Genomic DNA, 26,931 nt, shown 5'->3' with positions numbered 1-26,931 from the left:
TACCCAGCTGTACAGCTCCACCCCATGTCCAGTCAGCGAAGCAGTGGAAGTGATGTGCCGGTGCCTGGAGGCTGTTGGGGTCTGGATGGGTGTCAACAGGCTCAGACTCAACCCTGACAAGATGGAGTGGCTGTGGGTTTTGCCTCCCAAGGACAATTCCATCTGTCCATCCATTACCCTGGGGGGGGGGATTATTGAACCCCTCAGAGAGGGTCTGAAACTTGGGCTTCCTCCTCGATCCACAGCTAACATTAGAACACCATCTTTCAGCTGTGACGAGGGGGACGTTTCCCCAGGTTCGCCTGGTGCACCAGTTGCGGCCCTATTTGGACCGGAAGTCACTGCTCACAGTCACTCATGCCCTCATCACCTCAAGGTTTGACTACTGTAATGCTCTCTACATGGAGCTACCTCTGAAAAGTGTTTGAAAACTTCAGATCGTGCAGAATGCGGCTGCAAGAGCAATCATGGGCTTGCCCAAAAATGCCCATGTAACACCAACACTCCGCAGCCTGCATTGGCTGCCGATCAGTTTCCGGTCACAATTCAGTGTTGGTTATGACCTATAAAGCCCTACATGGCATCGGACCAGAATACCTTCGGGACTGCCTTCTGCTACACGAATCCCAGCGACAAATTATGTCCCACAGAGTTGGCCTTCTCCAGGTTCCATCGACAAAATAATGTCATCTGGCGGGACCGGGGGAAGAGCCTTCTCTGTGGCGGCCCCGGCCCTCTGGAATCAACTCCCCCCAGAGATTAGGACTGACCCCACCCTCCTTGCCTTCCATAAACTCCTGAAAACCCACCTATGTCACCAGGCATGGGGAAATTGATTCCCCTGACTGTTCTGCTTTATGTATGGTCATGATTGTATGTTTTTAAATAAGGGTTTTTATAACTGTTTGTTTTTAACAGTTAGATTTGTACACTGTATTGTTGTTGGAAGCCGCTCTGAGTCTTCGGAGAGGGGCGGCATACAAATCTAATCAATAATAATAATAATAATAATAATAATAATAATAATAATAATAATGTAGGTTATGTTATGGCACACATGTTTGAAATAGAGGATGGTTTAAAAAAAAAATTTCTGAGCATGAAAATTTTCATGTTTTTCTCAACGTGAAGATGCACTGACAGTTTTCATAAGCACAACACAAAAATACAGTATCATTGGTTGGGGGGGGGGAGTTGAAAAGCATATGTGTATGTCCATGCACTCGGTCATATGAATTTTTAGGGTGCACCCTTCAAACCACAACTGGCCTATGTATTCCCTTGGCAGAGAGAGTGGCTTAAACGAAGAGGATTCTCAGATTCTGTCCTGGATTATTTATCTATGAAGCTCAGTAGATGATCTTGAACTGCCTTCCAAACCATCCTACTACCTCTCCCAGGGATTTAATTTTTTTAATTTATTGATTTGTCCAATACACAATGAGGGTTTTAGTGGGTATACACATAGTAAAATACATAATGAAGGTTATGGAGGATATACAGTGATACCTCGTCTTACAAACGCCTCGTCATACAAACTTTTCGAGATACAAACCTGGGGTTTAAGATTTTTTTGCCTCTTCTTACAAACTATTTTCATCTTACAAACCCACCACTGCCGCTGGGATGCCCCGCCTCCGGACTTCTGTTGCCAGCGAAGCACCCGTTTTTACGCTGCTGGGATTCCCCTGAGGCTCCCCTCCATGGGAAACCCCGCCTCCAGACCAGTGTTTTTGTGATGCTGCAGGGGAATCCCAGCAGGGATATCCCAGCAGCGCAAAAACGGGTGCTTCGCTGGCAACAGAAGTCCAGAGGTGGGGTTTTCCAGCAAGGGGAGCCTCAGGGGAACCACGCAGCACAAAAACGGGCGCTTCGGTTGGCAAAAGGGGAATTTTGGGCTTGCACGCATTAATCACTTTTCCATTGATTCCTATGGGAAACATTGTTTCGTCTTACAAACCTTTCACTTTAAGAACCTCATCCCAGAACCAATTAAGTTTGTAAGACAAGGTATCACTGTACTCATAGTAAAATATATCTAAGAAAGAAGAGAAGAGAAGTTTCTGAGAATAAAAGAGAGCTGAAGTAGCTAACCCCCAATCCTTTAACCTTAGACTATCTACAATTGACTTCTCCCCCTTTCTAAGAGGTCTATAAGGGCCGTGCATAAGCGCACCACTGTGCCTACTGTCCCTGTCCTATTGTTTTGTTTTGTTACTTTTTATCATTACTTTTCTAATGTTTTATTTGTACAAATTATCACCCTATAACTTTTGCACACTGGTGCATAAGTGCATCAGTGTGCCTTCCGTCCCCTGTCCAATTGTCTCTCCTTATCTCATTTATCTTTTCTTCCTTTCAAATTTGTTCACCTATACTTTTATAACTTTTCTTCTATTCATTTCTTTAGTTATATTACTACATATCTATTCTCTTCAATGTGTATTATGTATTGGACTAACTAAGTAACTAACTAACTAACTAACTAACTAACTAACTAACTAACTAACTAATTGTTTGACAAAATAAATAAAATAAAATAAATAAATAAACAAACTTTCTTCCCTTTATACAAACAAAGCTAAGCTAAGCAATTGATCACTGTATCCCTCTATGCCCCCCCCCCCCGGCAAGCAGGTTGTTGGCTACAGCTTCTCATGTCAGATCTCATCATAATCTCTTGTGACAGACCATCAGCTATCACTTCATGGGAGGATGCCACATCTTAGTTACTCTTAAGCTCTCAATCCTTGAAGACAAAAGCCTGGAAAAATTAGGAACAGGTTTCTTCCCCAGTTATTTGCACAATACGGTTCCCAATGGAGCATAATTCCTTCTCCTCCTCCCTCCCCCCCTCCCCTTTTTCTTCTTCTTCGTCTTCTTCCCTGGCTTCTTCCTGCCCGCCCTCCTCCCTTAGGAGACGAGTATGGCATCTTAAACTAAAGCACACTTCAGTCAAGCTCCCTGTGCATTGCTCCCTGCCAGCAGCCACAAGCGCCCTTTCATCTTGGCTTCAAAGTGTGGAGGGGGGGGGGCGAGGGCATGGTGAATGTAAGAAAGAGAAGCAAATAAACAAATGAAGAGGAAAGGCAAAAAAAGGGAGGGAGGAGGAGAAGGAATGCGGGAATGAAATAAATAAATAATATACCTTCCACCCAATCAAGGATCCGCGTCTCCGGAGAGGGGCGACATACAATCGTATATCTAATAAAGTCTAATAAATTATTATTATTATTATTATTATTATTATTATTATGTTATTTATTATTACTGTATACTCTAATAAATTATTATTATTATTAAGATAGAAAATTGCAGCATGCATTGTATACCCCACTGCAAAATGGTGATCTATTGAGACGTGGGGGGGGGGGGGGGGTGTTCTCTCTTTCTCAATTTCCAGGCAGGAAAAAAGGTGTGTGTGTGTGTGTGTGTGTGTGTGTGTGTGTGTGTGTAGGGGACGGGGTGAATCATGTGTTCCTCATCACTTGTGGTGCTCACACACATGTCTTTCATTCCAGTCATACATGCACAGGGGAGCTGCGGCTTGCTGGACCATCCCAGCGTGTGCACGAGCATCAAGGCAGACGAGCGTCCTTGGCATGTGTTTGCTCTTCTCGACTGAAGAGCAGCCTTCTGCAGACCATACCCTCTGGCCATGGTGGACTAACTCACACCAGACGTCTACTAGGGATGAGAAGAAGTTGCATTGCTGGAGGGAGATGCCAGTGTGGAGCGTGTACTGTTATTTATTGTTCCCAGCACTATACGGGGGTGGGGGGTTGGAATTTCCTTCCTTCCCTTCTTCCTTCCTTCCTTCCTTCCTTCCTTCCTTCCTTCCTTCCTTCTTTCCTTCCTTCCTTCTCTCCTTCCTTCTTTCTTTCCTTCCTTCCTTCCATCCTTCCTTCCCTCCCTTCCCCTTGCCTCCCTTCTTCCTTCCTTCTTTCCTTCCTTCCTTCCTTCCTTATTTCATTCCCTCCCTCCCTTCCTTCCTTATTTCATTCCCTCCCTCCCCCCTCCCTCCCTCCCTCCCCCCTCCCTCCTTCCTTCCCTCCCTCCTCCCTCCCCCCTTCCCTCCCTTCCTCCCTCCCTCCCTCCCCCCTCCCTCCTTCCTTCCTTCCTTCACCCACCCTCCCTCCTTCCTTCCTTTCCTCTTTCCTTCCTTCCTTCTTTCCTTCCTCCCTCCCTCCTTCCTTCCTTCTTTCCTCCATTCTTTCCCTCCCTCCTTCCTTCCTTCTTTTCTTCCTTCCTTCCTTATTTCATTCCCTCCCTCCCTTCCTTATTTCATTCCCTCCCTCCCTTCCTTCTTTCCTTCCTCCCTCCTCCCTCCCTCCTTTCTTCCTTCCTTCACCCACCCTCCCTCCTTCCTTTCCTCTTTCCTTCCTTCCTTCCATCCTCCCTCCCTTCCTTCTTCCTTCCCTCCCTCCCTTCCTCCCTCCCTTCCTTCCTTCCTTCCTTATCTCTTAAATATTTTATTCCCCAAACAGGTTGCCCTGGCCCATGTTGGTAGTGGAGGCTGTGCCCCTCGGTGTGCCACACTATCAGTGGTTCCCAAGGCTGCCTAGCCTGGGAAAAGCTGTATGGATACGTTCCAAAATCAGCATTACATGCACTATTGTTCTTACTCTCCCTGATTAGAGTGCACACAATGAAAACAACAGCAGCAGCCCCGCTTTCTAACCCTCCTCCCAACACAAGACTGTGCGTTGGTAGACTGTCTGATTTTTCTTTCGCTGAGTCTTCATAAAAATTAACACATTCAGCACTACTCGCTTTTCAGTCGGTAGGACTGGCAAGAATATGTTTTAGAATTATCCAAGGCTGGGATTGTTTTCGGTTACAATCTGAAGACAAGCAACTGAGAGAAAGCCTCAAGTCGAGAAGACAGCAAAACTGGACATTTGGGCCAAAGTAGACAAAAGCAAACAAACAATTGTCAGTTTCCCATTATTACAGTAACCACTGCCTGTCAAAATGAGTTTCTTTTGTGTATGAGGTAGAACAGTGAAGCACCATTTATACATATAATCAGAAGAAATTGGGAGTTGAAAGTAGTCTTAGTGCTAGTATATGGTCTCATCATGTCAGATTCAAAAGGATTTAAATCTGTCAATGAAGATTCTCAGTCATTCACATAGAGTTGTCTGAACTTTGAATTATTATTATTATTATTATTATTATTATTATTATTATTATTATTATTAAGATTTGTATGCCGCCCTCCTCCGTAGACTCTTATGGCATCTGGAGTTAGTTTCTTTTTGGTTTGAAATGTTTTGCTTCTCATCCATGTAGCTTCTTCAGTCTGAAGAAGGATTTAAATCTTTTTTTTTTCTTGATCCAAGCTCAATTAAATCCATCACTAACTCTTAAAAGGAAGTTTACAACGAAGGAAACGTGAAATCCTACACCTAGGTAAGAGAAACCAAAGTCATACATATAAACTGGGTGGAACCACACTCAACAGCAGGATCTGCAAGAGGGATCTTGGAATCTTGGTGAGCAACTAACTAAATATGAGCCAGCAATGTGCAGCGGCAGACAAAAAGGCCAATACAATCCTAAGGTGCATTAACAGAGGGATGCCACTAATACCACTCTATAAAGCCTTAGTAAGACCACACCTGGAGTACTGCATCCAGTTTTGGTCACCACACTACAAAAAAGACATTGAGACTCTAGAGAAAGTGCAGAAGAGAGCAACCAGGATGATAAGGGGACAGGAAACTAAAACATACTAAAAGAGGTTGCAGGAATTGGGCATGGCCAGTCTAGCAAAGAGAAGGACCAGGGGAGATATGATGGTAGTGTTCCAGTACCTAAGGGGCTGCCACAGAGACGAGGGAATCAGGCTATTTTTCAAAGCACTAGAAGGCCAGACTAGGAATAATGGATGGAAGCTGACCAAAGAAATATTCAACCTGCAAATTTCTGATGGTGAGAGCCATAAACCAGTGGAACAACTTGCTTGCGGAGGTTGTGAGCACTCCAACGCTTGGGACTTTCAAGGGGAGACTGGATTGCCATTTGGAAATGTATAAGGACTCCCTGCCTGAGCAGGGAGTTGGGCTAGATGACATACAAAGTCCCTTCAAACTCAAATAAATAAATGAATAAGAATGAGAATCAGTGGGACGCCTTGTTATATCCTGGTAATGTCTCCTGAAGTTATGGGGCTCAGTTGCTTGAGGTTTTTAATGAGAGATGGATAGCCATTTGTCCAGAATACTATAGGGCCCCCCTGTTTGAGCAAGGAGTGGGACTAGAAGATTTCCAAGATCCCTTTCAATTTTGTTAACTTTTGTGGTCTGCTGAACATTTCTCTCTTATTGATCTCTGATAAAGCAAGGGGACTTGCCTAAATATAAGTCACATAAGCCAAAGACTATGTTTACAGTTTAAAGCTTTGAAGATTCTGGATTCTAGATGGCTCAATATTGTTCCTATGAAAAGTGGTCCAAACTATGCAATCCAAAATAAGCAGAATAGCTGAAAATAGTTGGGTGGTTCATATTTCAATAATAAACTGATTATAATACCGTAGTTACAAATTTTGCAGAGTTATGCACTGTTTCTCCATACAGTAAAGAGAAAAAGTACACGATTTAAATCAAATTAATGAAGGAGAAAGTGAAATTACCAGATTATCTTTCTTCATCTGGATGTGTCATCATCTCTTGCTATTTAACTGAAGATACTTGTCACTATTGGTGCTTGAGAATAATTAATTATCCATCTTTTTATATTCAAGTTGTCTTTCCTCTAAAACACAGTATTTAAAGAAAAGTATTTCTTCGTCACTGCACGGTTTATCACATATCGGATGGGTGTTGCTTCCTATTTATTTTCATGTAAAAATCTCTGTCCCACAATTGCTTCTGCTCTAGTGAAAAATAAGTTTATCAAATGATAACATGATGATTGTAATGATCATCATCATCAAACACATCAAAATCAATCACCTTAATTAATAATACTGTGCTATTTCAAACAATGAACCAAGTACCCAAATCATCTACAAAATGAAATGGAGTTATATCCTGGTAATGTCTGGATCATAACAGATCACTAAGTTAAAAAAACTAATTACTGTTCTATTTCTACACAAGAGATTAAAGTGTTTCTAACCAATGTTGGTTGTGGGAGGAAGTTTACAAACCAAGCAGAACATACAGTATGCCTGGATCCACATTTCAGCTTTTAGAAAAGTTTGCAGGCCATAGATTTGTTAAGAATTTGGTAAACTTTTAATTTAATACAGAAGTACAAAATGTTGGAAGATGCCGTATTTTTGGAGTATAAGACGCACCCTTTTACTCCCCAAAAGCGGATGAAAACTTGGGTGCATCTTATATCCTGAATGGACCACCCTCATCCTTTGGCCTCTGCCTCCCAGTAATTTACCTCCTTGCAGCAAACAGCGCAGAACCTGATTAGCACAAGCAAGTCATTATCAGCTTCCCAACCCTCAGCTGATCGAGGCTGCAGCCATGTGATAGAACTGAAAGTGAAACTAATGCTGCAAGGAAGCAAATTGCTGGGAGATAGATGCAGAGGCAGGACTTTATTTTCTTTATTTTCTAATTAGACTGCCGAAACTGGATGCAAGGAGGTAAATCAATAATATAAATATCTACAGAATGTTCAAGTTATTAGACTTGTTTTTTAAAATAACACTGCTTTATTTTTGTTCTAGACAACTTAATGAAATGAAGAAGCTTTTTAAAATAAATGCTTAATCTGAAGAGGCTTGAATCTAGTTTTAAATAGCAGAGAATAATGTCCTGTTTTAGTATTAAGATAAGGCAGCTGAGTTAAACCCTGATTTAGGCATGTTTGGAATAGATCTATTTAAATAATTGGGAGGAGTTAGTGTGACTACATTAATTATGGCATTAATACACTGCCATAATTCTGCTCTGCCTCCCAGCAATTTGCCTCCCAGCCAACAGTACAGATGCTGTGTGTTTCGGTGCATGAGTTCCTGACCCATAGAAATAGCAAAGAATTAGAGAAAAATTATTTATTTATTTAGTTATTTATTGACATATAAATCCAATAAATAAGTTAATAAGTAAATAAATAAAGTATGCTTCTCCAATTCTTTGCTATTTCTATGGGTCAGGAACTCATGCACAGAAATGCCACAGCATCTGTACTGTTTGTTGTTTGCTGGGAGGCAAATTGCTGGGAGGCAGAATTTCTCCCCCTTATTTTCCTCCCAAAAACCAAGACGCATCTTACACTCCAGTGTGTCCTATACTCCAAAAAATATGGTAATTAAAATAACTTTTTAAAGTGAGTTCCTTGACATTCATAATTTATCCTGCCTGACCTGAAGCAGAATGAAAGCAGAATACATAAAATCGACATATGTTATATATTGCACCTGTTGAACATCCCTATATCAACTTTCCTTTTGCTTATATATATAAGCTGAAGGGATTGGATACTGTAGCCTAGAGGTTAATTCTCTGCCTTACAAGGCAAAGGTTGCAGGTTCACGTCCCAGTGAGGGTATGGCTAGCTGATGAGGCCAAAATAAGGCCGAAATAGATCTATCCTAGTCTCCTTTAATTTTAAAATTCAGCAAAAAAACATGTGACAGATTTATATATATATATATATGACGGTCTTGGTATACAGTGATCCCTCTATTATCGCGAGGGTTCCGTTCCAGGACCCCTTGCGATAATCGATTTTTCGCGAAGTAGCGGTGCGGAAGTAAAAACACCATCTGCGCATGCGCAGATGGTGTTTTTACTTCCACCGCCGCCCGCCCTTCGCCCGCCCACACCCGTTGCTCGCGCCTGGGGTTTCCCCACGCGCGCACCGCCCACTCCGCCCATGCCGTTGCTGGGGCTGCTTCCCACCTGGGAAGCGGAGCTGGGGTGTCCCCAAGCGCGCGCGCACTGCCCGCCCACGCCGTTGCTGGGGCCGCTTCCCAGCTGGGAAGCGGAGCTGGGGTGTCCCCAAGCGCTGCGCGCACCACCCGCCCACGCTGTTGCTGGGGCCGCTTCCCAGCTGGGAAGCGGAGCTGGGGTGTCCCCAAGCGCGCGCGCACTGCCCCGCCCACGCCGTTGCTGGGGCCGCTTCCCAGCTGGGAAGCGGAGCTGGGGTGTCCCCAAGCGCGCGCGCGCACCACCCGCCCACGCTGTTGCTGGGGCCGCTTCCCAGCTGGGAAGCGGAGCTGGGGTGTCCCCCAAGCGCGCGCGCACCGCCCGCCCGCCCCACGCCGTTGCTGGGGCCGCTTCCCAGCTGGGAAGCGGAGCTGGGGTGTCCCCAAGCGCGCGCGCGCGTTGCTGGGGCCGCTGGGAAGCGGAGCTGGGGTTTCCCCAAGCGCGCGCGCACCGCCCGCCCGCCCATGCCGTTGCTGGGGCCGCTTCCCAGCTGGGAAGCGGAGCTGGGGTGTCCCCAAGCGCGCGCGCACCACCCGCCCACGCTGTTGCTGGGGCCGCTTCCCAGCTGGGAAGCGGAGCTGGGGTGTCCCCAAGCGTGCGCGCGTTGCTGGGGCCGCTTCCCAGCTGGGAAGCGGAGCTGGGGTGTCCCCAAGCGCGCGCGCACCGCCCGCCCACGCCGTTGCTGGGGCCCGCTTCCCAGCTGGGAAGCAGAGCTGGGGTGTCCCCAAGCGCGCGCGCACCGCCCCCCGCCCGCCTACGCCGTTGCTGGGGCCGCTTCCCAGCTGGGAAGCGGAGCTGGGGTGTCCCCAAGCGCGTGCGCACCGCCCGCCCGCCTACGCCGTTGCTGGGGCCGCTTCCCAGCTGGGAAGCGGAGCTGGGGTGTCCCCAAGCGCGCGCGCGCACCACCCGCCCACGCTGTTGCTGGGGCTGCTTCCCAGCTGGGAAGCGGAGCTGGGGTTTCCCCAAGCGCGCCCCGCCCGCCTGCCCACGCCGTTGCTGGGGCTGCTCGCGCCGCCGCTGGGGTCTTACCGGGGCAAGAGGGGGAAGACCCAGGGAAGCCGCCCAGCAGCTTATCTGCCCGGCGGGAAACTCCACCATCTACGCATGCGTGGCCATAGAAAAAAGGGCACGCATGTGCAGATGGTGGAGTTTACTTCCGGGTTGAAAACTCGCGATATAGCCCTTTCGCGATGCTCGACATACATACATACATATATATATATTGAGCTTGAGCTGTGATGTTCCTTCAATATACCAGGGTGATTCGACACAAAATGTAACCCTTCCCTGGTACAGAGCTGAAGGGATTGGATACTGTAGCCTAGAGGATAATTCTCTGCCTTACAAGGCAAAGGTTGCAGGTTCAAGTCCCAGTGGGTATGGCTAGCTGATGAGGCCAAAATAAGGCCGAAATAGATCTATCCTAGTCTCCCTTAATTTTCAAATTCAGCTTAAACATGTGACACATATAGATAGAATTGTCGGCTATCAATAAAAATTAACTGCCTTGGAAATGGCCCTGGGTTGGGCCGAGAGGCAAAAAAGGAGCTGTGATGTTCCTTCAATATACCAGGGTGATTCGACACAAAATGTAACCCTTCCCTGGTACAGAGCTGAAGGGATTGGATACTGTAGCCTAGAGGATAATTCTCTGCCTTACAAGGCAAAGGTTGCAGGTTCAAGTCCCAGTGGGTATGGCTAGCTGATGAGGCCAAAATAAGGCCGAAATAGATCTATCCTAGTCTCCCTTAATTTTCAAATTCAGCTTAAACATGTGACATATATATATATATATATATATGTGTTAAATGTATATATATATATATATATATATATATATATATACACACACACACACACACACACACACACATATATATACATATACATACACACACACACACACATATATATACACACACAGAGAGAGAGATTACACTTTCCAGTAAGTCCAATCATAGTGGCTACTCTGCTGTAATAAAAAAATAAAGCTTTTGAAATGTTTAACCTTTGAAATAGTTTACATCCCAGGGTACTTAAAGAACTGGCAAATATGATCTCAGAATCAGTGAGTGAAATCTTCGAGAGCTCCTGAAGTTCAGGGAAACTGCCAGAGAACTGAAAAGGGCTGACCTGGTTCCAATCTTTAAAAGGGGAAAAAAAGTGGATCCAGGATACTAAAGAGCAATACTTGAAGGGCTGCCACAGAGGAAGGGGTGATGATTTATTCTCCATAGTGCCTGAGTATAGGACAAGCAGAAGTGGATGGAAGCTTGTCAAAGGAAGATCCAGCCTAGAAAATAAGGAGGAATTCTCTGGCAATGAGAAGTATTAAGCTTGCCTCCTGGAGTTGTGGGAACAATATTGGGTGACATTTTTCTGTTGGAAACACTAAATTACTATTCCTTTCAGAGTAGATAAATCTTTCACTTTTCTTATAGTCAAATGTCTATATGAAAAATAATGGTTTACTGTGCTTATTAGAAACCATAGATGAAGATTTCAATTGGGTTGATCAGAATTGAGTTACTAGAGCACCAAGGCCAAACCTTTGGTCTGGTTTTCCAAGTAGGTTCTTAGAGTTATTGTAGGGTGTTTTTGTTGTTGTTGGGTCTGGAGAAAGGATATTTTGATAGGCAATAGATGTGTTAATTCCTATAGATCTAAAACCCCACTTTCTCTTTGTCTTTGACAAAAAATCATCACAAAAGGGATCTCCCCGATTTCCATATTTTGCTGTTAAACTTTGATGGCATTCAAAGAAAGTTTCTAGGGATTGCAAAAATGAGATAAGGCCAAACATAACCACATGTATGTATAAATAACAAGGAGGATTGTTCTGGTTTTGAACATATCTGCGAGACCGCCTCCTGCCGCACGAATCCCAGCGGCCAGTTAGGTCCCACAGAGTTGGTCTTCTCTGGGTCCTGTCAACTAAACAATGTTGTCTGGCGGGACCCGGGGGAAGAGCCTTCTCTGTGGCGGCTCCGACCCTCTGGAATCAGTTCCCTCCAGAGATTAGAACTTGCCTCCTTGCCTTTCGTAAACTCCTTAAAACCCACGTCTGTCGTCAAGCTTGGGGGAACTGAGACATCTCCCCTTGCTTATGTAGTTTTTGTACATGATGTGACTGTATGTATGTTTTTTATATTGGGGTTCCTTGCTTTTAGATTTTTAAATGTACAATTGTTAGTTTAGATTCCAATTATTAGATTTGTCATTATATAGTGTTTTTATCGCTGTTGTGAGCCGCCCCGAGTCTGAGGAGAGGGGTGGCATACAAATCTAATTAATAATAATAATAATAATAATAATAATAATAATAATAATAATAATAATTTTCTATTCTATTACTTGCCTTTTAAATGTACAGTATTATAGTTTTTGTAGCATGCTTTTTAAAACATTCAATTGCTTTTCAATACACTTAATTATTACTCCAATATTCACTGGGTAACTGAACGGTACAAAAGGAGTGATGGAAATTAAAACAGATACATTCATACCTATACGATCCCTATAAAATGAATGCCAAGAGCTCAAAGTTAGCCATCCTGTTGGCACTGACTGGTTTGCTTGTGTGTTTAAATTGCCACTTTCTATGATCAATTCTTACATCTGGCAAACAAGGAATTGCAAGTCTGTTTTGAAAGCTGTTACGCATGCAAATCTTCATCAAAAGATCTGCATGTCAAGACTTCTGGACAAATTTAGGCCACTAAATGCTTCCCCGCCTCCCTCCCCCGCCATCCATCACTCATGTTACAATTGGCTTTCAAGGCCTGTCTAGGTCATATTATGACTCCTTTATTAGTGTTTAAGGTCACTGGGATACAAGCAAATGCATCCTATATCAGGAAGTGTAGTACGTCTCCAGAGTGAAATATTTGGTGTTGAGTCCAAGCTATGGTTGTGACTCGGAAATCCAGGGAAGTGAGTTAAATACAGACGGGCTCCAGGCGCCACATGGCTTCCAGCAGATAGAATGAAGCGGAATAATAGAGGCTTTTCCTGCTATTCTTCAAGGGAGGTTGTATTTCTGTCAGACTTTCCCATTGAGCTCCTGGAAGCCATTCTCCATTATGTCCCACTGACTGCAGGTTGTAATTCTAAAGAAAGTGCTCCCAGAAAGGCAGCTACCCAGCCCTGGAACGTGATCAGTGTGTGATCTCATATTGCTACCAAGGGACTCCTGCTGCAGGAAGGCAGATTAGAAACATGCAGTGTACCCGTTCTGTAGGTGAATGCTAGACTACGTGTCTCTGGGTGGCCTTAGAGGAGATTTATTGGTGTGCTTATTGGCACTGGACTGTGGCTAGACTTGGCAAGAAGGTGTCGTTTTTCGTCATACCCTTATGTCTATTATTTATTTATTTATTTATTTATTTGTTTATTTTATTTATTTATTTATTTATTATTTTTTATTTATTTATTTATTTATTTATTTATTTATTAGATTTGTATGCCGCCCCTCTCCGCAGACTCGGGGTGGCTAACAACAATAAAAAAGACAATGTAACAAATCTAATATTAAAAAATAATCTAAAAACCCCAATTTAAGAGACCAATCATACAAACAAGCATACCATGTATAAATTCTATAAGCCTAGGGGGAAGGGAAAAAAATTTCAGTTCCCCCATGCCTGATGACAGAGGTCGGTTTTAAGGAGCTTGCGAAAGGCAAGGAGGTTGGGGGCAACTCTGATATCTGGGGGGAGCTGGTTCCAGTGGGTCGGGGCCGCCACAGAGAAGGCTCTTCTCCTGAGTCCCGCCAAATGACATTGTTTAGTCGATGGGACCCGGAGAAGGCCAACTCTGTGGGACCTAACTGGTCGCTGGGATTCGTATGGCAGAAGGCAGTCCCGGAGATATTCTGGTCCGATGCCATGAAGGGCTTTATAGGTCATAACCAACACTTTGAATTGTGACCGGAAATTGATTGGCAACTAATGCAGACTGTGGAGTGTTGGTGTAACATGGGCATGCCTTGGGAAGCCCATGATTGCTCTCGCAGCTGCATTCTGCACGATCGAACCTCGAGGTGATGAGGGCATGAGTGACTGTGAGCAGTGAGTCCCGGTCCAGATAGGGCCGCAACTGGTGCACCAGGCGAACCTGGGCAAACGCCCCCCTCGCCACAGCTGAAAGATGTTTCTCTAATGTGAGCTGTGGGTCGAGGAGGACGCCCAAGTTGCGGACCCTCTCTGAGGGGATCAATAATTCCCCCCCCCCCCCAGGGTTATGGACGGACAGATGGAATTGTCCTTGGGAGGCAGAACCCACAGCCACTCTGTCTTATCCGGGTTGAGCTTGAGTCATACCCTTATGTTTATTTATTTATTTATTATTTATTTATTTATTTATTTATTGTTAGAGTTGGAAGGGACCATGCGGGTCATCAAGTCCAACCCCCTGCCTAAGCAGGAACCCTATAGCATCCTAGCCAAATGGCAATCCAATTTCCTCTTAAAAATGTCCAGAGTATTGGAGTTCACAATGTCCGCTGGTAGGTTGTTCCACTGGTTGATCGCTCTGACCGTCAGGAAGTTCTTCCTTATTTCCAGGTTGAATCTCTCCTTGGTCAGCTTCCAGCCGTTGTTCCTCGTTTGGCCCTCTGGTGCCCTGGAGAATAGAGTGATCCCCTCCTCTCTGTGGCAACCCCTTGTATACCTGTAGACTGCTATCATGTCCGCTCTGGCCCTCCTTTTCTCTAGGCTATCCATGCCCAGTTCCCGCAGTCTCTCTTGGTTTCTAGACCCCTGATCATTTTGGTTGTTCTTTTCTGCACCTTATCCAGAGTTTCAATGTCTTTTTTGAAGTGTGGTGACCAGAACTGAACACAGTACTCCAGGTATGGTCTGACCAGGGGGTAGTAGAGTGGTATTAAGACTTCCCTGGTCTTGGAGTGTATTCCCCTGTTGTTGCAGCTTAGGATTGTATTGGCTTTTTTGGCTGCTGCTGCACATTGTTGGCTCATGTTTAGTTGATTATCCACCAAGACTCCGAGGTCTCTTTCGCCGTCGCTACTGCTGAGAGGGGTTTCTCCCATACCCCTGGCAGGGCCACTCAATGACTTAATGCGCACATGCACAAGACTCATATATTTATTCAGATATGTGTTGGAGGAAAATCACACTACCTAAACGGAGCACAGCTGTCTTTACATGGAATCCCTTTTCTCGAATGGCAATCTGTTATAAATTGCAGACCCATTCGCATTGAAATTCAAACTGGCACCAATATTTAAAAGGACAAACCACTAGGGGCATATTTCTACCCAGGTTCTCTTTGTGGGCTTCTGGTGAATCACTATGGGAACCACAATCTGGACAATAAAAGTGCCTTGGTCTGGTGCAGCATAGCTCCTTCTGATGCTGACCTGAATAGGTGGGACCTAAAATTCTATATACAGGAGAGTGTATCTTTTGGTCCCATTTCTTGTCTCCTGCCCCATTGCTCTTGATAACTTCACCTGAAAATGGTGCCATCCTTATAATTGCTTGTCTGCACGGATTGCTTTTTGCGCAATATGAAATTATTATTTTATTTGGGTTCTGGAGCCGTCAGAGAGTTGCACTTCTGTCTATGCAATGCTTCCTTTCAAAGGCTTGGCGATATCAAGGACAGGAGAGTCGGGATGTATGGATGTAGGACAATATAGAAGCTCAAAGGCTTTCACACTTAGAAGCTTAACCAGGGCTGATATAAATGCTATTTTACCTCAATTTCTCCATTAGACGTTAGACTAAATTTAATTAGAGTAAATTCACAATTCAAAGTGTTGGTTATGACCTTTAAAGCCCTAAATGGCACTGGACCAGAGTATCTCCGGAACCGCCTGCTACCACACGAATCTCAGTGGCCAATAAGGTCCCACAGAGTTGGCCTTCTCTGGGTCCCGTCGACAAAACAATGTCGTTTGGCGGGCCCCAGGGGAAGAGTCTTCTCTGTGGCAGCTCCGGCCCTCTGGAATCAACTCCCCCGGAGATCAGAACGGCCCCCACCCTCCTTGTCTTTCATAAATTACTCAAGACCCACCTATATTGCCAGGCATGGGGGGAACTGAAACACCTCCCTAGGCTTTTATATTTTATGATTGGTATGTATGTATTGTTTGGTTTAAATGAGGGGTTTTATATGTGTTTCTTTTTAATATTAGATTTGTTCTTTGACATTGTTTTTACTATTGTTGTGAGCCAACCCAAGTCTTCGGAGAGGGACGGCATACAAATCTAATAAATAATAATAATAATAATAATAATAATAATAATAATAATAATAATTGGGAACCAGACTGCTACTTCTTGAAAATATTCTAATTTATAACTATTAAATCTCTGCTAGAAAATTATCCCCATGTACATTATGATAGTTGTATATATTGCTGTAAGCCAGGATGGGAAACTGTTGAAAGGTGACAGACAACATTAAAAATAAACACAATTGCAGTCCACAAAAGAGCTCTATGGGTTTTTTAAAAAGAAACTGTGGACAAGTATGGATGCAGATGCTGTAACAACTCTTAAATTGTATTTCCTTGCTATAATAGACAGTTAATGATCTGCTAACATGGAATTGAAGTAAATAAGATTTGGTGTGATCTATACGTTAAGGGGGGACACAATGACCTAGAGGCAGTGATGGCGAACCTATGGCATGTGTGCCACAGGTGGCACATGGAGCCATATCTGCTGGCACATAAGTAATTGCCTTAGCTCAGCTCCAGCATATATGTGCTTGCTGGTCAGCTGATTTTTGGCTCATGTGGATATTCTGGGAGGGCATTTTCAGCCTCTGAAGCCTGGGGATGGCGAAAAACGGGCCTACCGGGCCCAGCGGATGTTGTGAAATGGGCCATTTTCTTCCTCCCCAGGCTGCCGGGAAGCCTCTGGAGCTTGGGAAGGGTGAAAAATGGGTGTCCTGGACGCACTGGAAGTTGGAAATGGAAGAGGGGATCGTATGCACATGTGCAGGGGACTGAGCAGTATGGGGGATGTTGCATGCACAGGAGACTGGGGCATTGAATTATGGGTGTGAGCACTCGTCCCTGTGTAATAGCATGTGCATGCATGTTTTCAGCACCTGAAGAAAAAAAGGTTTGCCATCACTGGCTTAGCGGTTAAGATGCCGGATGTTGACAGGAAAGTCTGGCGGTCTGAGGCCTAAGCACTACATGATGAGGTGAGCTCCTTTTGCCCTAGAGGGCAAAAGTCTAGCAGTTCAAAAGCATGCAAAGGCAAGTTAAAAAATAAATGCTGCCAGTCTAGCAGTTCAAAAGCATGCAAAGGCAAGTTAAAAAATAAATGCTGCTTTGGTGGGAAGGTAACAGCACTACTTTTCTTTTGAGAGTCACAATGCCTCAAAATTGGATGATCAAGATCCAAATGGGAAGATATGTAACCAAAGATACAATGATAGTGTCATATTCATAGTATAACTTCAGATCGTGCAGAATGCAGCTGTGAGAGCAATCATGGGCTTTCCCAAATATGCCCATGTTACTCCAACACTCCGCAGTCTGCATTGGTTGCCGATCAGTTTCCGGTCACAATTCAAAGTGTTGGTCATTACCTATAAAGCCCTTCATGGCACCGGACCAGGGTATCTACGAGACCACCTTCTGCCACACAAATCCCAGCGACTGGGTAGGTCCCACAGAGTTGGTCTCCTCTGGGTCCCGTCAACTAAACAATGTCGTTTGGCGGGACCCAGGGGAAGAGCCTTCTCTGTGGCGGCTCCGACCCTCTGGAATCAACTCCCTCCAGAGATTAGAACTGCCCCCACCCTCCTTGCCTTTCGTAAACTCCTTAAAACCCACCTCTGCCACCAAGCATGGGGGAACTGAAACATCTCCCCCTGCCTATGTAGTTTTTTGTGTATGATGACTGTATGTATGTTTTTATATATTGGGGTTTCTTGTTTTTTAGACTTTTTAAATGTATTATTGTTATTTTAGATTCCAACTATTAGATTTGTTATTATATACTGTATTGTTTTTATCATTGCTGTAAGCTGCCCTGAGTCTACGGAGAGGGGCGGCATACAAATCTAATTAATAATAATAATAATAATAATAATAATAATAATAATAATAATAATTACACAAGACACTTATAACTATGCTCATGTTTCCCAAACTCTCAGGGGCTTTGCATAATATTTTATTTCTTAATAAATGGAACTTTTAGTGAGTTTGGCATGGTACACAGATTGGGAGCCACTAAGGTTCCATGAACCAAGAAGCTTTGGGAACTTCTGTCCTATGACCTTTTCCTAGTGCTAAGCATAGCACTAACATGCTTGGCAAACTCTTTCCTACAATGCCCCCCTCTCATCACATCCAGTTTGACACTATCCAAAAGTAGCCGCAAAGATTATACAACCTGATCAGCTTTCTTCCCCATTACATAGAAACATAGAAGACTGACGTCAGAAAAAGACCTCATGATCTGCCCTTATACTATTTTCTGTATTTTATCTTAGGATGGATCTATGTTTATCCCAGGCATATTTAAATTCAGTTACTGTGGATTTATCAACCACGTCGGCTGGAAGTTTGTTCCAAGGATCTACTACTCTTTCAGTAAAATAATATTTTCTCATGTTGCTTTTGATCTTTCCTTCAACTAACTTCAGATTGTGTCCCCTTGTTCTTGTGTTCACTTTCCTATTAAAAACACTTCCCTCCTGGACCTTATTTAACCCTTTAACAATATTTAAATGTTTTGATCACGTCCCTCCTTTTCCTTCTGTCCTCCACATTGCAAGAACATCAAAATGAATGGAACAGGGACAGAATAGGGGTCAGCAGTCCAGAGAACAAATGCTTATATTAGCAGAGTTTTCTGGCAACTGAAAGAGTGCTTCAGGTCAGCAGTGGGGAAAGTCCCAAATCATCATTTTTGAAAAAAAGATTCATTTTTCAATAGTATTTAAGAGATGTTCCAATTTTATAGATGAGAAACTGACGATGGAGCCAGGGCTTGAATCTTTTAGAAACGAGTATTTATAGCTTCACGCCACACAACTTTTGTTAAGAGGAGAAGCAGTGCCAGTTAGGGTGTTAGCTGTTCAGAAAAGACACAGGGAGTTGGTGATTAACTGAAACTTGCTTTTATTTGCAACAGTCCTTTTACAATACAGGGCCAATTTTTGGAAGGGAGGCCTGGCCAGCATCCTGAAGCTTCTGTTGAAGAACTGAAGGGATAAAGAGGAAAAAGAGAATGCCAACCTCAGCTTAAAGTCTTTTATAGGTGGTTCCTGGAGATTATATTAATCAGCAGAGAAGTCAGAGTCTTAGGCTCATCTTCTGCTTCAGAGAGCAATTGGAAGAGTTTCCACCATAGCTAGTTCCAGAAGAAAATCCTTCAAGATTCTGAACAGCAAAATAAAACAAATGTTCTTATAGCAATTAACTAGAAGCTAGAATAGCTGCTACCATCTTGGTCATTACCCAATAGGATTTCACCCTCCAACATTGTGAACACTATGGCTATAGTCATTATCTAGTTTCTCAGTCAAAACCCTGTTACCCCTTAATGATTAGAGTTGAATCTTATTCCAGAGGGATCCGCTGCCTCGTGCACTTTACTGTTCAAACCAGAAAGTTTGTCTCCTGGTGGTTGATGGCAGTTTGTCATTTCAGTTCATGTGTTCATGCCAAAGCCCAGGGAAGTTGTACAGGCCCATATGTGTTAATTGCTGACATTTGTTCTTACCCGCAGGAACTGGGCAAAGGTTATAGAGCTGAAAGATGCTTGAAAGATATTTTATCAAAGGAAACAAATGGTGTAACGTAGACGTTTAATTATTTCCATTAACTTTATAGCTCCATGGAACCTGTACTTTTAACAAAAAAGTCTCCAAACAATAAGAATTTGATAAGTCGCAAAGTTAAATATGATTTTTTTTTTAGATATTTTGACCTTTAAGGAGAGTTTGGGCATTTAAAAAGGCAACATGTTTCTTCAGCCAATTTGAAGAGCAGGGGGATTTCCCTCTCACAAAATTATTATCATCAATGACAACTACAGTAATTTAGTGTATGGTCAAATTGTTAAGCTGAGGAACACTCTGGGGAACACTAAGATTGACCTAAATTCAATCCAGCTTTTAGAAAACTTATTTTACTTAATTTCAAAACCCAATAAGCAAAAGAAAAATTGAATTACAGTTCTACCCTATTTGATACTGTAAGATCAGTGTGTTTCTATTTTGTGCCTATATTAATCTTGGAAGTTGAAGAACACTCTGATATAGATAGCAGTTATGTAGTAGTAGAAACATCCAGGTTGCCCAGAGACATCCAGGTTGAAGTTTACACCTGACTGAGTGAGAGGATAAGGCTGTCGTCTTTGAGCCTACAAGGTGGTTTACCAGAACAAATATCTATGCTTATGATACAGAATATATATTTTTTGTTAAAAAAATAATTGAAGTTACAATAATTAGTACAAATATCAATTAATTAATTATAATATAATAAAGACGTTTTGAGGTTCCCAAATACAGAATGGTCTGAATCACAGCATAGAACCTACAGGAATTATAAAATTATCTCCGGGACCGCCTTCTGCCGCACGAATCCCAGCGGCCGATAAGGTCCCACAGAGTTGGCCTTCTCCGGGTCCTGTCGACTAAACAATGTTGTTTGGCGGGTCCCAGGGGAAGAGCCTTCTCCGTGGCGGCCCTGACCCTCTGGAACCAGCTCCCCCCTGAGATTAGAACTGCCCCAACCCTCCTTGCCTTTCATAAACTCCTTAAAACCCACTTCTGCCGTCAGGCATGGGGGAACTGAGATAACTTCCCCAGGCCTATATTGTTTATGTATGGTATGTTGTGTGCATGTTTTTTAAATTATGGGTTTTTAGTTTTAATTATTAGATTTGTATTGTACATTGTTTTTCTATTACTGCTGTGAGCTGCCCCGAGTCTACGGAGAGGGGCGGCATACAAATTTAATAAACAAACAAACAAACAAACAAACAAACAAACAAACATGATGGAACACTTAGAGATATGACAGAATCCAAAGCCCCTATTATACAAAAATCTGATCATTTATTGGAACTTCTTTATAAATTGTTGGTAAAATCTGATTTACAAAGTAAACAAATTAATTAGCGTAGGATCTAATCAATGCAGAATTTGAACATAACAATCGATATGCAACTGAGAATATCAATGGAAACAAAATGTCAGTTTTACAGTTAATATTGCATTTAGAGAAAATTGCTATAAAGTATTCTGCCTGTGGTACATTACTCCAGTTTTAGTTGCCAAAACAGAGCATTCTTTTTCTAAACATCTTTTTTTTCTCCCCACATTTGATGATAATGTTGTAAGGCACAACAATTCTGGAAAATTATTCATACTGGAAAAACAGATTGTAAAAGTCATTTTTTTCCCCTTTTTAGTTCTTTTTACTGAATATGATTTTATCTGCCTACAAAATACACAGAATGAGATTTGCACTTGAAATGAATAGCTGCTAGAATACACTATGTGCCTGTTATTGGAAATCACAACTAATTTCTTCCATTGATGAAGAATATACAAATATACAAATACAAAATGACAAAATAATGAATGGGTGTACACATGAATATCAAAACTTGCTTCATGCTTACAAAACAAATGGAATACAGAATTTATGTCAATGTGAAAAGCATGTTGGGATTATAATAGTAGGAAAAGGTTTGTTTATGTCCAAAGTTTGGCTATAATCCTAATATAAAACTATATTTTTTAAGCTTTTATATTTCCTTTTTTCCTGATTTGCTATTTTTCTCCATCCAACATGGGATATAATTTTTTCTTCTTTTCTCAATAAACAATTTATATTAAATTATACTGGTTATAGTTTAATATGTAGATTTTATTATCTTTTCAATCTTTTTCTAATTTTACAGTTTTGTAAACTTTATTTTGCAACCCACTATTTCTATTTTTTCCAAGTTATTTTTCTGATTGTACAGTAATTATAAAGCTATCAAATGATAATTAAAGTAATAATAAAAAACAAAACAAAAATTCTTTTATCATGCAATGCAGAAAATACTATAATATTCTGTCAGGAATTTTTTAAAAATTGACCAAAGGATCACACATAGTCATTAAAAGTTTGATTGTTGTCCTTGGAAGTTTGGTGACACTTATTACAAGAAATAGCTCTGTTGTCTGATATTTTAAGACAGAGCCTCATGCCCCCCGCAAACTGTAAATTATGCCCTAAAATAGTCCTAACATAATTAAAAGAAATAAAAAATCACTAATAATTTCCATCCTGGAACCCAGGAAAAATGGAAACTTCAGGTTCTGCCTGGTTGTCTGAGGAAGCCTGATTCATTGTACCAGATCATTTTGTCCACAAGTCCCTCAAAAGTCTAACACTTCTCTGTCAAAAGTTAATCCAGCCTAATTATTGTCTATGTCCAAGTGTATACATGCCTAGGTACACCACCTCTGGAAGTAGAAATGGTTAATTGCACAGCCGTAAATTATTTCAAATGCTACCAACTAATGAATAGAATAGAATATTTAGCAAGCAAGGTTAATTGGATTCTGATAACATTAAATGCCTTCCTTACCGATAAGCTTTCATCTGAAATTAATCAGAAAGAGAAAAATAATTCTTGCTATGTCTGACTTTTACCTCCCCTGATTGTCTCTAATTTGTTATTGTTAGTTGCAAAGTCGTGTCCTTTTCATCATGACCACATGGACAACATCCCTCCAGGTCTTCCCTACCATCCTCTGGAGTCCATTTAAGTTCATGCCTATTGCTTCAAGCCACTTCATTCTCTATTGTTCCTTTCTTCTTTTGCCCTTAATTTCCCCCAGCATTAGGCTCTTCTCCAGTGAGTTCTCCCTTCTCATTAGGTGGCCAAAGTATTTGAGTTTCATTTTCAACATCTGGCCTTCTAAAGAGCTGTCAGGGTTGATCTCCTCTAGGACTGACCGGTTTGATCGCCTTGCAGTCCAAGGAACTTGCAGGTCTTCTCCAGCACCATAGTTCAAATAGTTAAAGTCGATTCCGATAGCAATATCTTGGTTGGAAGCTGTAGTATTAGATCGGCCACAACCCTCTATAGGAAGAATAAAGCAGCATCCCTGTGAAGAATATGGATCACATAAATCCAGCGATGGGCTCCTACGGGTACGGTCAGGAACGCAGTACAGGTAGCAAAATGTGGAGCTCCACCCCAGAGCACCCAATTTGCACTGAAAGATGCATAAGCCACACCCACAGTGTGGTAGTAAAAATTTTGGTAGCCCATCACTACATAAATCCATCAGCTTTTACAAGACTATTAATAAATGCATATTAAACTATTCATCTAGAAAACATAGGTGAAGCATATAACGAATTATCTCAAAGCCCAATGCCAATCCAGGACTGAACTCCTACAGCATATTAAACGTTTGTCACAGAAATCTTTTCTTCATGACAATGCAGGTGTTTTCACTCTTGAAACACATATTGCCTCCTCTGATTTGAGGCAGGTATGCATCTGTCATCCCAAGACTTCATATCATTGTTCCTTGTTCTCACATTTGAACCGATTTGCTGATAGACTTAGTGTTGCTTTCTTTTCTTGGTTCTCTTTCACACCTTGTTTTTTTTTTTTAATGCACTGCAGCTGTGTGACCCTCTATTTATTTATTTATTTAATTTATTTATTTATTTAGTCCAATAGAGAATAGATATGTAGTAATATAACTAAAGAAACGAATAGAAGAAAAGAAGAATAGAAGAAAAGATATAAAAGTATAGGTGAACATATTTGAAAGGAAGAAAAGATAAATGAGATAAGGAGAGACAATTGGACAGGGGACGGAAGGCACACTGGTGCACTTATGCACGCCCCTTACTAACCTCTAAGCAACCTGGAGAGGTCAATCGTGGATAGTCTAAGGGGAAAATGTTGGGGGTTAGGGGTTGACACTACTGAGTCAGGTAATGAGTTCCACGCTTCGACAACTTGGTTGCTGAAGTCATATTTTTTGCAGTCAAGTTTGGAGCGGTTAATATTAAGTTTGAATCTGTTGCGTGCTCTTGTGTTGTTGCCATTGAAGCTGAAGTAGTCTTTAGAATAAATGCTTCCAAGGCAAAGCAATTGGGGTCTGAGATCAAGATGCAACCCCTATTTCTGAGACCTTTAAAATCCTGAGTGTGTTTGTGTAAATGTCCCCCTGAGCCAGGTTTTCATTTAGCTTCTTTTTAAAGTGCTTGATAGACTAGATTCAATCCCTTATTGAATGAGTTAATGATTAATTATAATCACTGTGTGAGCTAAATCTGATTACAGCAACCCAACCCTGATCGTTCAGATATTTCTCCACATTTTTCTTGTTGACTAGCGTCTTTGAAATTCATACACGCACCTTGTCAAAATGATGCACATATTGATGCCTTTGAAGATGTCTTGAACCCTTGGCACTTATTGCTGAGAATATTTGATGTGGCTTCAAAAATGATTTGAAAGAAATGCCTGAGACCTCATTGGACACCACATTTCTGCTATTCATTAAAGCTATTCTTTCTGTGCTGTCCTGGGGGAGAAAGTTGCAGTTAATATTTACTATGTGCATAGATATTCTATTTTCCGTTTTCAATGTTTTCATTTCATTTGGACGTTACAAAACATGTAGCTCCTCATACTCACGAGGTGTTTGCTTCTCAGTAACAGCAGTGAGAGATGGTTAAGTCTATAGGTCAGTCCATAGATACTTTTGCTTCAACTTATATTTCTCAGCGCCAAGCTAGAATCATAAGAATTGCGCTTTCCGATTTAAATCTCTGCCCAATTCTTCAACCATCCCAGACAAATGACTGTCCTGTCTTTCCTTGAAACTTTTCAGGGATGGAGCACCCATACCTTTAGAAATAGCTGTTTCACTGCTGATTAGCTCTAGTAGTCAGGAAATTCCTCCTCATTTCAAGTTCAGACCACCCGCTATTAAATTTCCACCCATATCTTACCGTCAGTCAAACTATGGAAAGCAACAAACCATGCTTGTTTTGGTTTGGTTTTGTTTTTTTGCTCAATTTCTTTTTCATTTTCAAAATGGAAACTAATCCCATGAAACCAGAACTTTACTATACATAACTAGAACTGTGCTGTTTAATGGATTTTGAATATTGAGTGCTCTATAATCCATGGAAAATTCTGCGTTCTGCTCATAAGCACTACGTGCCAATCAGAGGTGGTATTCACTGCCTTTCCTTAACCAGTTCACAAATGTGAGGAAGCGTGCATGCACACAAGCTTCTGCGCATGCACCTTGCTTGCACTCATGGCTTGCACACATGCACATGACTTCATAACATGCAGAAATAGGACACAATAGAGCCAGGGTGGGTGAGTGGGGGCGGGTGAGTGGGGTTGGGTGGGTGAGTGGCGCCAATCACTTTGCCAACTACTGGGAGAGAATTTCTGATTTTAAACAAGTCTATCTACCAAAATGCTTTAATTTTTTTAAAAAATTCTTATTTCTCCAAATTTTGCAGTACAGTCCTCTGGAAAGGGAAATGTGGATTAGAAATAGATATTATTATTGAAAATAATATCCAAGTTGTATTCTAATGAAAATATTTTTTTAAATGTCAAATATTTAGCATTGTTTAGTCGACGGGACCTGGAGAAGTCCCACAGAGTTGGCCTTCTCCGGGTCCCATCAACTAAACAATGCCGTTTGGCGGGACCCAGGGGAAGAGTCTTTTCTGTGGTGGCCCCGGCCCTCTGGAATCAACTCCCACCGGAGATTCGAATTGCCCCTATCTTTCCAGCCTTCCACAAGATGTTGAAGACCTATCTATGTCGCCAGGCATGGGGGGAATAACTATCTCTTTCCCCCCACCACCTTTTTTCCTGACTGTAATATATGAGAATGACGTGATTGTGCAGTAATGATTGCTTTTAATATCTATGGGTTTTAAATCTCGTTTTTTAACTCTATTGGATTTGTATTCTGTGTATTGTATTGTTGTTGCTGTGAGCTGCCCCGAGTCTTCGGAGAGGGGCGGCATATAAATCTAATAAATCTTAATCTTAGCATTATTGCATACAAATGTGCTTATTAAAGCAATATACTTCAGTTTGTTTTTTAAAAAAATCTCCAAATGATGTGCATATAGAAATAAATTTCAGGACAGAAACATTAATAACTGACAGTACCTCACATAAATAGATTGGTTCATCCCTAATTATCTTCATTGCATTTTATGGAATTCATGTGCAAAAGTAAACTGCACATTGATACACATTTGACACTAAGAGTTCTTTTATCAGTATCCTGAAATTGTCTATACTACCTTGAATGCTGTGCTTGCAAGGTTGCCTTTCAATGTCTCTGTTGTAAAAGTTTATTTAATAAAAAACAGAAATGGAAAATGAAGTTTAATATATACTGAAGGAAAAAAGCATCACTTTTTTCAGTCTCTGACACAAATATTAAACTTTGCCACAACCTTATTGTACCACTTCTTAGTTTTTAGTCCCACATCCTTTTCTCTTTCTTTAATGAAAAATATAGATCATGAGGAGTTACCGTAGAAATGCCAACTTTAGGTGCCAAGTTGGTTCTTTGCCTTTTAAAACTGTGATTATAAAGATGTAGATTGTATGGGTTTTTAATTTGTGCAACACCTTTAATATGCTTTTAAGTAACCTTGAACTAATTACCGAAAACAAGTAAAGTCTATTTGAAAAGCTAGTTGGCTCTAATATAATTTCTTTGGCATAGTAAGTGGTGTTTGTGGTAATTTTGCCGCCGTTTAGACCAGGACATTAACAAGAGTCATCTGGATCTGGTGAGCTTTAGTCTTTTCAAAAATGTGGGTGGAGAAAGAGAAGAATGGCTCTGATTCTCTTTATAAATATCCACTTCTTTGTATGATACTCAAAGGATGCTATAGTTGTGAAAAGAATGTTGATGCAGTAAGAGATTCTGAGGTTTATTTTCCCTTAGAGTGATACAGCAAGTGAATTTGCTAGTATGAACCCCTATTCTAGATGTTTGAGGAAAG

The sequence above is a fragment of the Erythrolamprus reginae genome, chromosome 1 (assembly GCF_031021105.1).
Source record: "Erythrolamprus reginae isolate rEryReg1 chromosome 1, rEryReg1.hap1, whole genome shotgun sequence".
Classification (NCBI taxonomy): domain Eukaryota; kingdom Metazoa; phylum Chordata; class Lepidosauria; order Squamata; family Dipsadidae; genus Erythrolamprus; species Erythrolamprus reginae.
This window is presented reverse-complemented; position numbering follows the sequence as displayed.